Below are 16391 nucleotides of genomic sequence, written 5' to 3' on the forward strand. Positions count from 1 at the left end.
TTTATTGTCGAATGATTCGACAATTCTGTAAAACCAAACAACAATAGTAATCTTTTCTATAGTAGACACAATGCCTGGATTTTTCTTATGCTGGGCGGGCTAGTCGATTACATTGATCCCAGTCTTTGACTGGTATTTAATTCAACAAACACGAAAGGATGAACGGGTAAGTCGGTATCGGTAGAATTTAAATTTAGAATACTGTCAAACATTTTGTTTGGTGCGGTAACGATTCTGCTAGATCTCCGCTTTCCAAGTAACAATAATAATCCTTTGTATTAAAGTCACGAGGCCTGAAAATTTGGTGAAGGAGGTAAGTATGGAGGTAAGTCGATTACATTGACGTCAGTACCCAACTGGTACCTTTTTATCGATCCCAAGAGTATGAAAGGCAAAGTCAACCACGGCGGAATTTGAACTCAGATCGTAAGGTCGGATGAAATGCGGCTTAACATTTTTCCCAGAGTGCTAACGATCCTGCTAGCTCGTTGCCTGCCAAATAACAATAATAGCAAAATTGAATTATATCTAGAAATAAGAATTGTAAAAAATATCATGACTTGAAAATAGTATCTTGAGCGAGAAAGAAGAGAAATTAATCTATGATAGGGTGTGGGTGTAATTTATCTTAATATTCAGATTCTGCAGAATAACAGGGACAAACTATGACATCATTTGGGTTCCATATTGATTTATGTCATTGTAAATCTAAATTCCATTCCATGGTTTTCGGTCATGTCAACAGAGAAAGGTCAGCACCTGTTTATTTTAATTTATGGAATTTTAATATCACTTCTTCCTTCCTCTCATGCATTTGATATCAATGGAATGTGATTTCTAAACGGCTGAAATTCCAAGAAATGAATGCCACTTAACCCCGGGAAGCCACCACCATCATCGACAACATTATAACATTATAATGTTATAATCTCGAACTAGTCTTACAATTTAATGTAATCATACACTACGAACCTAATTTGATGACTAAACAAAAATAGTTTCTGGCTCATCACCTGATTGCTCGGTTTTCTGAGACAGAATTGATCCCAGAAACGTTGACCACCACAAACGTTCAGATCAATTCCCTGATAGATTTCTTTTCCACAATTCACACACCTTTTGTCTTCTTTGCCTTCTTCTGTGATTTAGTATGTCGCAGCTTGGTATAAACATGGGTCAAGTCTATCAAGTAGAATGTATCTAAGGCGTCAGTAGGAATGGTACATAGTTCTGGCATTATAGTGTAAAGCAGAAGAAAAAAAACTCTCTTCGACGAAGTACCGTTTTTGGCAGCCAAATTTACCGGATGAATTATATTGCGGCAGTAATATATACATGCATGCATACATACATACATACATGCACACATACATACATAATACATACATAATACATACATACATACATACATACATACATACATACATGTGTGTGTGTGTGTGTGTTACAAAATATGCCTGAGCGATTTCTTGTGACACTACGTTCTGTGCCGAGCCGAATTGTTCGAGTAACTTCTTGCAAAACTTTTATTTTTTTATATAAGTTAGAAACAATTGCTTTCTGTCGATATAATGTCATTCCCTTCATTCAGACTCCATTTAATTAACAATGGATTTATCAATTATTGTAGTTTGTTAGAATAGATAAATAAAGTTAAAATATAGAGTAAGCCTAGAGTACAGAAAATTTCTGAGAGGAGTCGTAACTAGAATGCTTTTGATGTAATTCCCACACAAATGTCAATGGTTTCAATTTAAATTGCTGTCCAAAGGTATCATTAAAAACAGGAGGAATGTTGTGCAATCAGGTTGGTACTAAAAATTCGAAACAAATATCTTGCATTATACTGAAGGAGAAAGTGATATTTTTCAACCATAAATCCAAAAATATTTGTTTGGATACCATACTTCACTGTCAGTTCAAAGTTGTTGAGTTTAGATTTGTTGCAAGCGTCGTGTTGTCTGTGACATCAGGACAGTTACGTTTACAACACCTCAACTCGTCTAGTTTTCGAGAATAAGTACTAGATAATCTGGCAATTTAACTAGTGTCATGTCCACTCCAGGAAAATATTTAACTTTCAGGCTTAATAATGTCAAAAAAGAATCATACACTGGTCCTTAAATTCTCTTTGGCGTTTAGGAAACATTTTTCTTTGAAGTGTTTTTAAAATGCTTAACATGAAAGCTTAGCTAAAGGATCTACCACATCTCACCTGTAATAGATTACAACTTTTCAGATGTAATGCAACTTGCACAAGTATTTATGATGAAAGAGCCAGCTGAAAACGAGATTAATCAACAGTCACCCTACTCAAATACACCAGATCTACCAAACCACCAGCATCCTTATATATGTGTTGCAATTGATTAAATTGGCACAACAAAAAAATGCCTGATTGAATGAATGAATAAGCAGGCTATGGTTAGAAGTGAGAAATTAAAGAGCATTGACCATCCAATGACATAACATGCCAGCCTGAGCAGCGTTCGATTTGATGACCTTTCAATTTTCAGTCATGCACTTTAATCAATGAAGCATGACAGTTCATAGAAGCCAATGTTACCATGCTTTATCCAATTACATATCAGAATACACTCTATCTTCTAAACCAGAAAGATATTCCAATATTCAAACATTTAAGTTGTGGAGAATTACAACCGGGAACCAAATGCTTCACTAAAAACCTGTTTCCATTGCCAAAATATAATGAAGCAGGCATACATTAACCGAGATTTTGTGCTAAATAAAACTCAATAATAACATGCACACTAATCTATATTTCCATTAGGTTTACTGACCTAGCAATTATGTTTCCGCTGCTTTTCTATATTGACTAACAAAGAGCATTAATAAGCTTTTATGTCCAACTAGTGTCTAGTTTATTGTGCTGGACGTTTCTAATTTCTTTACATTCATCTTTCCATTTCAATATTCTTACAGCATGAAGTTGTGGGGAGTTGGTAGGAACGGTGGGGTGTTTGCCTAAATGCACTACAATATTCAGATTCGTTAAACTTTGTTCCAAGTTCAAATGCCACTTAGGATCACCTAAACCTTTATCATCATTCAGAGTTCGATAAAATTGATGCTGTATATTTCCTGGTGTTAAATTTAATCAACTATGTACTATTAGAGGCCATGTGCAAATATGAAAAATCAATATTCCTGCAGAATGAAGTGTGTTTTAATGGTATGTAGTAAACGATAACGTGCGAAACTTAATGTTCTGACATAAAATTATTTGTTGTTGAAGACCAATATTAAGCTGAAAAGGTTTCATTAAAAATGATATGAATACATATTTCAGTTGCTTAAATCAGCACTCAAATATGCGTCAATCATATTTTCTATTAACTGTTTTGAATGTGAAACTAATTAAACACATTCTGGATTTCATGATAGTCATACAAGTTGTTTTTGTTTATTTCTGATTATACGCAAACGAAAAATAGAAATCAGTCATATAAGCTACTGATATCTTTGTCAATTTTACATTTATCCTGTTTTGTGGTAAATATTTACAGCTATGTTGACTGAGCCGTGTGAGAGCGGCTACAAATTCAACACTACTAGTGAAATTATATGATCTACTGATTTACGTGCGGGTTTTCTGCCACTTTTGTCGATTTGGTCTCTATAAGTGAAAATACTTCTTAACACCCAAAGAACTTTTAATTAATTGACTATATTTCTTATGAAATACACTGCTTATTTTGAAATAAGCAAGTATTTCAAGAAACCCAATACAATAAGTAAGTTTTCATTAGGATTTTATACAAGGACTCATTGAGTCAAGCTGGGTGTTTTTAACGTGATTATAAACAATTTGAGCAAACAGCTTTGTATAATTCAATCAGCTTTCAAGTTGGTATCAAATAAGTTTAAGAACCATGTTGATTGACGTTCCATGGCAGATAGTAGGCATGTGACACATAGCTATAATTTTAACATACGTAATGCTATGTATTATATATTTATCCCCTATATTTGGTTAGTGTATTGACGTAATGTAAAATATTGTGCTGTATCAAAGTAACACAAGTATGGGCTTTAGTTTTACAGGCCTTTCTCTTAAGAAACGTAAAACAATAGTTTCTCAACTACCAACTATTAACCTCAGCAAGCTCCCTCCGTAATGGAAAATTGCTTTCACTTCTACTTGATGTCACTCCTACTCACACAGACACTCCAGAATACAGAAAAAAACCCCACGGTGTATGACAGTGGTATAAAGTCACTGACATATACGCAACTCATCTCCGCGCTCTTTCCTCACTCTGCTTGTCTTTACAACAGCTACAATGGCCTCTGCTTCTCGAGGACAACTGGTGTCATGTCAGCTACACTCAGGCACTGTTGATACACTAGTATTTCCGCCTCTTCGCACATTCAGGACTCCTAGGAATATCTTTACTACACGTGACTTCTCGCAATAGTCGATCTGCCTTAGTTTAAGCGAAGAATTAACGATATCGTTCTCACTATCCTCGGATGGCTGCAAAGGTCAAAAGCACTGTCACTTTATCCAGATTAATTAATAACATACGCAAATATATAAATAAAAATGGAAACTAATAAAGTATAAGAAATAAGTCACGCTTGGGAGAGGATAATTTTCAATAACAGGCAACATTGCTAGGTATGAGAAATTAGCTATTCTTACAAGCAGCTAAGGTGACCGGGAGTATTGTAGGATAAGAAATTCTACCTCAACGCATAAAGCAATGACTACGGAACATTTGAACCCATGACGTGCGAGCAAGCATTAATATACCTATCTTTCCCATATAATGCCATCATGTCTCTATATGCTATCTAAGGATCAATAAATGTTTTTGAATAAAAAAATTAAAAAAATGAATATCTTCTTGATGATGGATTTGAACTCTTCTTTCACGGTTGTGCAACTAAGACAAACTAACAGTTTCCGTATAATCAGAGTGTATTGATCAAAGATGAAAGATTGTCAAGCATTTCATATGCTTCGCTGAAGTCAAACACGCCAATATATTTTATTTGCTGTAGAAATATCAAAGAAAAGACATTCTCTGTTATCCTACCGATACATGGATGATATTCTGACTTTTGTTTTTGTTGTTATTCTGATTGTTGTCTTGGTGGTAGTGGTGGTGTTGAAATTGTTGTATCTGGTGGTGTGGTTGCAGTAGACGCTTTCGCTGCAGTAGAAGAAATTGTTGTTGTTGTTGCTATCGTTGCTATTGTTAATGCAGATTTTGTTTTTGTTTTTGGAAGTTGTGATTGCTATAGCAGATGTTGTTGTTGTAGGTGTTGTTATATCGGTACTGTTCTTATTTTCTTACTTTCGTAGCAGCAGCAGCAGCAGTAGTAGTAGTAGTAGTAGTAGTAGTAGTAGTAGTAGTAGTAGTAGGTGGTGGTGGTGGTGGAGGAGGAGTAGCAGCAGCAGAAAATGTTGCTAATGCCCTTATATTTATAGTTCTGTTGTTACTGTTATTGTTAATAATCGTATTGTTGTGTTTATCATGTAGTTTTCTCCCGTGGGGTGAGGTAAGGGCGAAGGAATTTTGGTGGTAATGATATTGTTGTTATCGATGATTGTCGTACTGTTTTTTTTCTTCGTGACGTTGTTGCTTGTTTGTTGTTGTTGTTGTTGTTATTGTTGTTGTTGATTTAGGATGGATTGTCTTGTGAGGAAAGGTAGCTATCGAGACACTTGTAAGGTGTTTGTTTAATGTAGATACTAGTGGGAACTGGGCGGGAGAATGAGAAATAAAGTATTGATGTATAACATGCGTACGTTTCAAGAAATGCGTGTGTTTATATAAACACCTACATGCATATGTATACATTTTACATATTTCCTTCATAATGCTAATCTATTTATGCCTAGATACATACATGCATACATGCATACACACACACACACATACACACACATGCACGCACAAATACAAACACACGTATGCACATAAATGTATACACACAAAGGCTCACTCCAATATATACCGATTCATTCATGAAGGCAGACAGATAGATGAACGTATGCATGCTTGTATACATTGATCGATGGATACACACACACGCACACACACACACACACACACTCACACGCACACACTCACATACACACACTCACACACACATATGCATACATATATATATATATATATATACATATATATATACATATATATATGTACGTATATATATATATATATATATATATATATATATATATATATATATATATATATATATACACATATATACATTGGTCGATAGATACACACACAGACACACACACACACACACACACACACACACACACACACATAAATAATGTGCTTATGTATATGTATATATATATGCAACGATAGAAGGAAGGTATGAGAGAAAATAAAGGAAGATAATTGATATGATAAAATCAGAAGAAAAATAAATGGAGGAAATAGTGCAATTAGATTGTACAGAAGCCAAAGAGTCGACCAAGTAAGTTTGTAGTTAAAATAAGAGACTGATAATGTTGATAATGTCAAGGGAGGAGAGAGAGAGATCAACTAGTATAGTGAGCGTCTGACCTAGCACATACATGTATGATAGGCATATAGACATATTCATGTAAATATAACGATATATGCATATATCAATATTCTTTTTATGTTATACATTATTAGCGTCTTCGTCTCTGAAAACCAGAGAAAGTTCGCATCATGGCACCGAGTATCAGAGCCACTGTGTACTTAAAACGATTGCTTCAGATCCATGTGGTCTTAGGTTCGATCCTAATGCAGAGAACCTTGAAAAGTGCTTTCTACAAGAGCTGTTAGTTGGCTTTAATCCTTGTAAGAGAAATCTGCTCGAAGGTCACTGAATGTAAGTCTATCGGGACATCAGTTTCTGTTTCGGTCATATTAAATTTAAACTGTTTCCCTGTTAAACAATATACACTGGTCCCTGGTTTCAAACAGTTGCGTCACTGTATCATGCCTAGCTTCTTCCTTTCCTGCTACCGTTCTTGAGGCATTGTAGAAGTCACGCTGTCATCAGTAAAAAGAAGTTTGTCATTATTGCCACCATCATCTTCATTATTATCACTAATATATGTATAGACATATTTTCCTATAGTCCTTACTTACTTCTCTAAACAGTTTAGCAATCGCCAATCTCCGTAAAAATTACTCCCTGTTATTGGAATAGTTGGAAGGAATCATTGGATCGTCTGAAAAGAAAAGGTAATGGGCGACTCACAGGGTTTCTTTCATCATCCTTGTCAACAGCAGAAGCAGCGCCTCTTCTTCTTCTTCTTCTTCTTCTTCTTCTTCTTCTTCTTCTTCATCTTCTTCTTCCTCCTCTTCTTCTTCTTCTTCTTCTTCTTCTTCTTCTTCTTCTTCTTCTTCTTCTTCTTCTTCTTCTCCTCCTCCTCCTCCTCCTCCTTTTTCTTCTTCTTCTTCTTCTTCTTCTTCTTCTTCTTCTTCTTCTTCTCCTTCTTCTTCTTTCTCTCTCCCTGTTCCTCTTCTCTTTCTTCTACTCTCTTTCTCCTTCTTCTCCTTCTCCTCCTCCTCCTCCTCCTCCTCCTTCTTCTTCTTCTTCTTCTTCTTCAGCACAACCTCAACAACAAATACATAGCATCAACACCGATTATTTTCAACACTATCAGCATACCCCCATGAACTTCAATATCATAAAAAGATCAACAATTAATGAACAACATCGCTGTAACAACATCAACATCAGACACATAACAACAACAACAGCAACGACAACCACAACATCAATGACATAACAACTCCAAAACCAATATTTTAACGACTCCAATACCAGTATTATAATGACCAACAACAAAGACGTTATACCATCAACGCCAACACCATCAAAACATTAGCACAAACATCATAAAACTATATTCAACATCAACACCTACATCATAACAATAACAGCGTCATAATGAAAACATCTCTAGCATCATAATCAACATTTTAGTGCAGCAATAGAAATTCGTAGAAACCCTTGACAGAGATACAACAGTGTAAACCAAAACAAATATTTTTAAAGAAAATCATGTCGTGAAATCATAGGTAACAACCACTAAATTTTCTATTGACATAATTTTGTTTTATTTTTAGCCAGTCTACTTTCACTTTCGAATTTGGGAAGCTTTCTACTAAATCACAATATTATTATACTTCTCCTTTTCTTACTTCTTGTTTTTTTTATATTTTTTTCTTTCATTCTTCCTTTCTTTCTATATAGCTTTAGTAACCGATACTGAATTTTCTGGCAAAAATTGAACAATGACTATTTGAAAGAAAAAAAAGAGTATCTTACAAAGAATTTTAACAAGCTAGCCAGAGTCATATCAGCTGGAGACTATGCTCTCCCAGTGAACTGTATATCCAGTGTTGTATAAAGAATGTGTAGTGAAAGATAACAAAACAGGAAGGAAAAATTGTTGAAGACATTTTAGGAGGATATTAAAACTACAAAAGACAAGAATTCCTAAATAGAACTTAAAGTAACAGAATATAAACAAGAATGGTATATCGACAATAACTTTGGCAGACATTACGCAAAGAATAGATGTCATAAAATATATAATAGATGTCAGCGGTATGTATGTATGGATATATGTATGGATGTATATATACATCTATATATACATATAAATATCTATATGCATACATATTGTGTATACATATATATATATATATATATATATATATATATATATATATATATATATATATATATATATATATATGTTGCTCTGTACGTATATATGTATAGTTAAACACAAAGTCGCATAGAAATTTATGCATATATGTATAAAGTCACACATATAGCTACATACTTATCTATGTGAATTTCTGTGTTTAACTATACATAAATGTGCACGTACGTACATTCATGATATTCATATATTCGTGTGTGCATGTGTGAGTGAGTGTGTGTGTGTGTGTGTGTGTGTGTGTGTGTGTGTGTGTATGTGTGTGTGTATGCACGCATATAAACATATGCACATACACACATTCTAGGTGAGCCGGCGAACACTGACGGGCTCTTTGAAACCATATATCTATATTGTTATGTATATACAAAGCATAGACTGTATAGATTGCAACGTTTACGAAGGGGCAGGAATATATATGCATCAGACTCTTATTCAGCGAGTGTTTGTGTGTGATTTTTGTGTGAGAGAACATTACGATACTCTTGTGCTTTCCTATATATATGTATGTCTACATGTATTTGTATATCTATCTTTCTATGATCAGAGTTTGAGAGCCTTTAATTCCATTCTACCAACAATATTTACTGCTTTCCCTTATCTTTCAAATACCAAGTAAACAAATTTTAAATAGTTTTATTGGGAATGTAATAACAAAGATGAATAGAGTATATAAGCTACTGATATTGCTACTGTCTGGGACTCTTGTCTATCAATAATGATGTAGACGCTGCCATATAGGCATACGCATGCGTATATATTGTATACATGTCTTTGAATTTATGAATTACAATAAATGTTTGCATGCCAATATATGTACGTATGCATTCTGTACGCATGTATGTCAATATGTGTATGTGAATATTAGAAATATATTCATTGATATGAGTGTATATATTCGTATATATATAAATTTATATATAAAGTATTCTTTTCTACTTTAGGCACAAAGCTCGAAATTTGGGGGGAGGGGACCAGTCGATTAGACCGACCCCACTGCACAACTAGTACTTAATTTATCGACCCTGAAAGGATGAAAGGTAAAGTCGAATTCGGCGGAATTTGAACTCAGAACGTAAAGGCAGAGGAAATACCGCTAAGCATTTCGTCCAGCATGCTAACGTCTCTGCCAGCTCGGTGCTATAAGATATTATGATAAAATATTAATTTATTAATATATTGTATGTTACTATATACGTTAACCGATTTGAATGTTAGCTCTGGCTTTTCAGCGGTTGTTTTTCCGGAGTAATTGTAGAAACCTCTGACGAGAAACGAGATCGTATTGATCAAAGTTCGAAATAATGGGATAAGGTCTTATCAAACTACTTCATTCTGCGAGTGTATCTCTCTAAAGAAAGATGTTGTGGCTTGCTGCTCACAGTCCCAAATATTTCATGAGGTTAGTTGCCTTTGTGTGGCTATTCGAGTTAAATTTTAGCTCTCATTTCTAGCAATTGTAGGTGTTATTTTGCACCTTCATTTATTAATCTATATATATATATATATATATACATACACACATACACACACGCATACGCATAAATAATATATATATTTATATTTACATTTACATATATTTTAGACACACGCATACATATACGCACACACACACACACATATGTACATGCAAGCATACACACATACACGCACACATATATGTGTGCGTATGTATATCCTTATATATTATTATATAACCATCTATAATCAATTTTCATTATTTCTATGGTCTGCTAGAACCTAAGATGAGCCGGTGGTTTTTGCTCATCTTCTAAGGCCGGTATAACAGTACTATTAGCGCTTTACCTGAAAAGTTGTAAAGCGTTGCCTTTAGAGGAATATGTGCCAGGAAAGATATTAAAAATCTGACGTTCTGAGGAGAACTGCTTTGGTATCATGGTTACTCCGGTGCTTCGGAGTTGGTCGTAATATGACAAGTAAATGCAAGATGACTAAGTTGAGAAGCTGTGAATGCTGTGTAAAAGTGGCATCAGGAGAATACAGATACAATAGAACATGTTAAGAGAAGACACTACGTTTATGGGTCAGAAGTTGGATGTATCTGAGGGCGATTTATTGCCAAACAGTTGAGCAGGCATTCTTTGGATGTTGTTTAGGTTGTTTGTTTTTGTAGCTGCAACATTGAGCCAAATATGGGGGCAGTCATTTGAAGGTGACAAGATTGGCATCATCTTCGTGAAGGACGTTTCCGACGTGTTTCTGTAGATTTGGTATAAGATGTCTACGTTGTGAATAGATAACACATGAGTGAGGATCGTTAACGCGTATTGAAAAGCGATATAATCTGCGTAAACATAAACCAATTGCAGTTCGAAATGAGGACGGCATCATCCACGTGTTAGAAGGTGTTACAACTTTTATTAGCACTTCATCTGATATTACATACATCAGATATGTCAGTCGAACTACTTAAGGTGAAACTCGTTATAAAAAGTAAAATATTGTTTTTGTTACTTCCTAGACATGTTGCAAAGAAGCGGAAACTGTTTTACTCTGAGCGAGTGTGGACGTTGACAAGGAAATCGTGGAATAATGCACGCAATGGATAAAGCCGACCAGCCAAGAACAGAAATGGTCATCTATGCACACACACCCGTACAGTCTCTGCCTAACACGTCCTGGCAAGAATCCAGCAATCTCTCAAAATGTTGTGGTTTCTAAACATGCTCAGGTTTTCTTTGAAAGTGCATCTGGACTGTTACAACACGAAGAGTTGGCAGCAGATGAACGCTATGGCCAGGAAAACGCGGCCATTACATAAGAACTGAAAAGATCAATAATCTAATCTATTCTGCTATCAGTACCTGACGCTTGCAAATTGAGCCAATATGCTACACCATGTTTGACCCGGATGCAAATGCAATGCACGGATAACACTGTGTAACATGATTTTTGTCCTTGGATACCAGCTGGTATTTCCTATTTGCTTACCCGTAGAAAGTATGAAAAACGGATAATATTTCGTTCAAACTTTGCTTTTGCTACATTTATTCAAACCTCAACGAATCCCTCTCAACACATAGCTATGATGCTCCCCCGATACTTTCCTATTATTATTATTATTATTATTATTATTATTATTATTATTATTATTATTATTATTATTGATTGAGAGAGCATTGCATACCATCAAAGTGACAATTGGGTAAAATATACGAAGCCCATTATACCCATCATGACTACCCGTCTGATAAGGGTACACCAGGCACATGCATCACACCCATATGTGCGCGACATGGTGATCTCATATAAAGACAAACAGCGCATGACCTCGCAGGTTTGGCACAGTTAGAATTTTCTTCAGGTCGAGTAGCCCATCCCGCTCAAAAGGTCCCTGAATAAGGCTTGTTTAACGATGTTGAGCAAAACACCCATGTTTCCAAAGGTGAATTATTCAAACCCCAAAGAATTCCTCTCAACACATGGCTATGATGCTCGCTCACTCTTTCTGCTCATGATCAGAGATGCACATATTGTCAGCCACTAAGGGACATGCTCAAGTGGTTAAGATCAAGCAAATGACAAGCATATCCGTGGTATTGAGAAGAATTTTTTCTATAATGATATTTCTGCTTTATAACTTCAGCGATGAATCTGTGTGAAATATAATGGAAAATAGATCAGCTTCAAGAGAATGATGTCCAGGTTACAAAAGCAAAGTTTGAAGGGAATAGTAGTAAGGGAATAGTAGTCATTTCGTATAATTTCTAAATAGAAGCAAATAGGGAATAACACTGACCACAGAAAAAAACAAAAAATTTCGTTACACAGTGTAATCATTCATACTTCAAGTTATACGTTGCAGATGACAAAAAAAGCAGAAACACTGCTACAGAAAATACACATAAATACGAAAGGAACTGGCAAGAGATACAAATTATCAGAAAAGCTGAGGAAGGTAATCTCGAAGACAGAAACATTACTTAAGAACGCGTAACAGAAGTTCGAAAATTTCAATTACTTAAGAATCAATGTAATCGACATCGTACAACATGAAAGGAAAAGGAAAATCTCGGAAGGAATTTTATAGACAAATTATTTTAGAACTGAAAACAGCCAAATGAAAAAATTAAGTCGTCTACACCAATACATTAGTTGACCCCAGTAGCATGTTACAGCTGTTAAGCTTAGACTTGCTTATATTGGATACATTTATTTGTTCTCTCTCTCTCTCTCTCTCTCTCTCTCTCTCTCTCTCTCTCTCTCTATATATATATATATATATATATATATATATATATATATATATATATATATATATATATATATACATATATAAATATATATATATATATATGGACACACAACAAATGAAAGTATCCAATATAAGCCAGTTTAAATATAACAGCTGTAACATACTACTGGGATCAACTAATGTATATATATATATACATATATATACATACATACATATATATATATATATATATATATATATATATATATATATATATATATATATATGTATATATATATATGTGTGTTTGTGTGTGTGTGTGTGTGTGTGTGTGTGTGTGTGTGTGTGTGTATACATACACGCACACACATATATATATGTATATATATATATATATATATATATATATATATATATATATATATATATATATATATATATATATACTCATACGCACACAAACACATATGCATATATGTATCTTTTTATGTATGTATATTGACTCTCATCTTCAGCCATCTTCGAGTGCTTTATTCTAAGTGGCCGCACACAGCTTCTCTTCAACTATCAGCTCCTGAAATATATATGCACATACAACCAAACAACCACACATGCATACATGTATACATACATACAGACATACAGACAGACAAGATACTCACACACATACACGTCCTCCGGAGAGATTTCCAGTACTGGACTGATGCATTACCGATCATTTATCAAATGTAACTAAGGTAAAATAGAGGCAGACGAATTTTATCTCACAGGACAGAGAGCCGGGACATGTATTTCAAGTCATTCTCTTCGACGCTCTAAAGGTTCTGGTTATTGCTACTTTTTATGGATAACATGACATTTTCTTCCGAATACATCAATATACATTTCTATTGTGAAGAATGAATTACAAAACCAACCTTTATGTATTTGTTACTCAGTGTCATGTTTTTGGTAAATGGTAGCGGAATCCATCCATGTTTATTAAGTAAATATCTTATTTACTTTTCGTGCAGATCAATATAGTACTTATTGTGAGTTATGCTACAATAGAAAATATTAATGCACTAACATAAAATCATGACAGGTTTCAAAGAGCGTACGTAGAATTAAATATTAATGTTAGACTATATAAAAACCTGACAGAATGTTATTTTGAAAAGAAAATAAATAATAAAGAATACAAATGGAAGACATTGTTAGTTTGGCTGTTTACTTTTAGATCAATTTGTAATTGATTTTCGGGTATTAATATATGCGTTGCTTTTTTTTAACCGGTAGGAGTTATTGCCGAAAACTTGGCTACAACACTGAACAGTCAGATTATAGGTGATGGCATCGGCGTTGTCTCGTTAACTAACAAATCTAAGAGTTAATTATCTAAATGATTGCCAGTTTGCTGCTAAGGGAATGCCCAAAGATATTCAAATGACTTGTGAAACCTGATATTTTAAACCATTCTTTATCTTAAACATTTCAAGTGAGCAACTAGCCATTTTTTGACGTGATGTCACAATTTAAATTGCCTAAATAGAATTGTGTCTACTATGGCTTACCATATGCACAAGTCAGAATAAATGACAAAGATATTTGATCGTTTGTGGCGTTCATCTGTACATATGTGGACGTGCATGTGGTCACTGTCTCAGTCATGTACAAATTTTAGCATAAATGCATATAAAAACATAAATGCTGTGCATTATAATCTCGATTATTTGCATTATTATGAAAATAAATCATTTCAGATATTGAGACGTGCAGCTGCTGCTCATGAATGCATATTGCTCTGATCATGTGACTTTACATGTCACTTGATTATTGATGCATATGATGCAGCAGCGATACTCGAACTCCTTATTGAGATTTGCATCATTGGGCAGGTGGGCCAGGAGCTTGTTATTGTGCATTTCCCCTCAGCTATACATGTTGCATAACATCTTTTCATCTTTACAAAAACTCCTGCTAACACAAGGTTGCAGCTTCCTCTGTCACATAATAACACATACATAGGATTGCACATAAAGATACTTTAATATTTGTTTACACACATTCACGCACTTTCGTGTGTGTATATATATATATATATATATATATATATATATATATATATATATATATATATATATATATATATATATTCACAGAGACGGAATGTAAGTGAAGACAAAGATACAAAAGAAAGATGATAGCTTTCTAGAGCTGGCTTAAGAGTTCTACAGTATTGTCCATGATCCATCAGTTATCATATCTTGAATTCTATGGCAGCTGATGTTTCCTTTTAACAGTTTCTATATTTGAATGACATATGAAGCTCTTACCTTTCATTTGACATTGTATCTGGAAAAACTGATCCCCACCTCCCTTCTCTTCCTCTCAATCAATCAGGCTATCAATGTGTTTATTTAATATCTCACACTTCAAATATACATTTACAATAGAAATGCCCACATATATACATCTATATCCATCTATCTATCTATCTATCTATCTATCTATCTATCTATCTATCTATCTATCTATCTATATATATATATATATATATATATATATATATATATATATATATATATATATATATATATTAATATAGGTGTGTGCATGCGTGTGTGTGTGTGTGTTTGTGTGCATGCGTTTATGTTTATGTGTGTTTGTAGTTGAGTATGTGTAGATGTAAAAAGCAGGAGTGCATGTGCATGTGTGTTCATTTAATATTTGCACACAACTATCTACCAAGTTATAAACAGTTATACGTATCTTCAATACATGTATGTATATGTAAATGTTATCTTAATATTCTTTTATCTCTTCCACCTTCTTCTCTGTCTTTTTAGTTTCTGTCATTCGCTCTCTCTTCTTTTTCGCACCCGTGTATAGCCGCATTTTCGTTTCAGCTACTACATCTCTGCACATCTTGCTTTTCATCCGCCGGTTCATATAGGAACGCCTAGATGGATAGAGTAACTTTTAGGCGACGTTTTACTCTGCCTCTAAAACTTACACTCTCCTTATCTCCCTCTCCCTTACATTCACTGTGACTCACTAAACCCTGAGAAATATTCGATTCTTATAAATCAACGTGACTGACAGAAAATCCATTGACAATGTGAAATCCTTCATAACAAAAAAGAATTTACATACAAGCGCTGGTAGCTCAGCAGATATATATTCATTGATATTAATACATGAATACATGCCATACACTGTGTTATCAAAAGTATTGTATATATACATGGATACATACATATCTATCTATTTATCTATCTATGAGTGTGTGCATGTGTATGTATGTATGTGTGTGTGTGTATATATATATATATATATATATATATATATATATATATATATATATATATATATATATATATATATATATATATATATATATATATATATATATGGGAGAATATACAAATAATAACAACAGACGAGGACTATACACAAATAAGTGTTATCTCATTTCATTGCTGAGGCAACTGAAATAATGAATTA

At 34.0% G+C, this 16391-nt stretch overlaps 2 long non-coding RNA genes across 2 annotated transcripts; one reads left to right on the plus strand and one right to left on the minus strand.

Moving 5' to 3' along the window:
- Nucleotides 1-327: 327 nt before the first annotated feature.
- Nucleotides 328-7367, minus strand: LOC149134400 (uncharacterized). Its single transcript, XR_016242893.1, has 3 exons — nucleotides 7231-7367; nucleotides 1117-1182; nucleotides 328-492 (listed from the first exon to the last, which is right to left on the minus strand). It is a non-coding gene; the product is annotated as an uncharacterized LOC149134400 (long non-coding RNA).
- A 115-nt stretch (nucleotides 7368-7482) lies between these two features.
- Nucleotides 7483-12400, plus strand: LOC149134401 (uncharacterized). The gene is made up of 4 exons (XR_016242892.1): nucleotides 7483-8057; nucleotides 8233-8589; nucleotides 9652-10109; nucleotides 11190-12400. It is a non-coding gene; the product is annotated as an uncharacterized LOC149134401 (long non-coding RNA).
- Nucleotides 12401-16391: the final 3991 nt, after the last annotated feature.

The sequence above is a fragment of the Octopus bimaculoides genome, chromosome 8 (assembly GCF_046866305.1).
Source record: "Octopus bimaculoides isolate indiv1 chromosome 8, ASM4686630v1, whole genome shotgun sequence".
Classification (NCBI taxonomy): domain Eukaryota; kingdom Metazoa; phylum Mollusca; class Cephalopoda; order Octopoda; family Octopodidae; genus Octopus; species Octopus bimaculoides.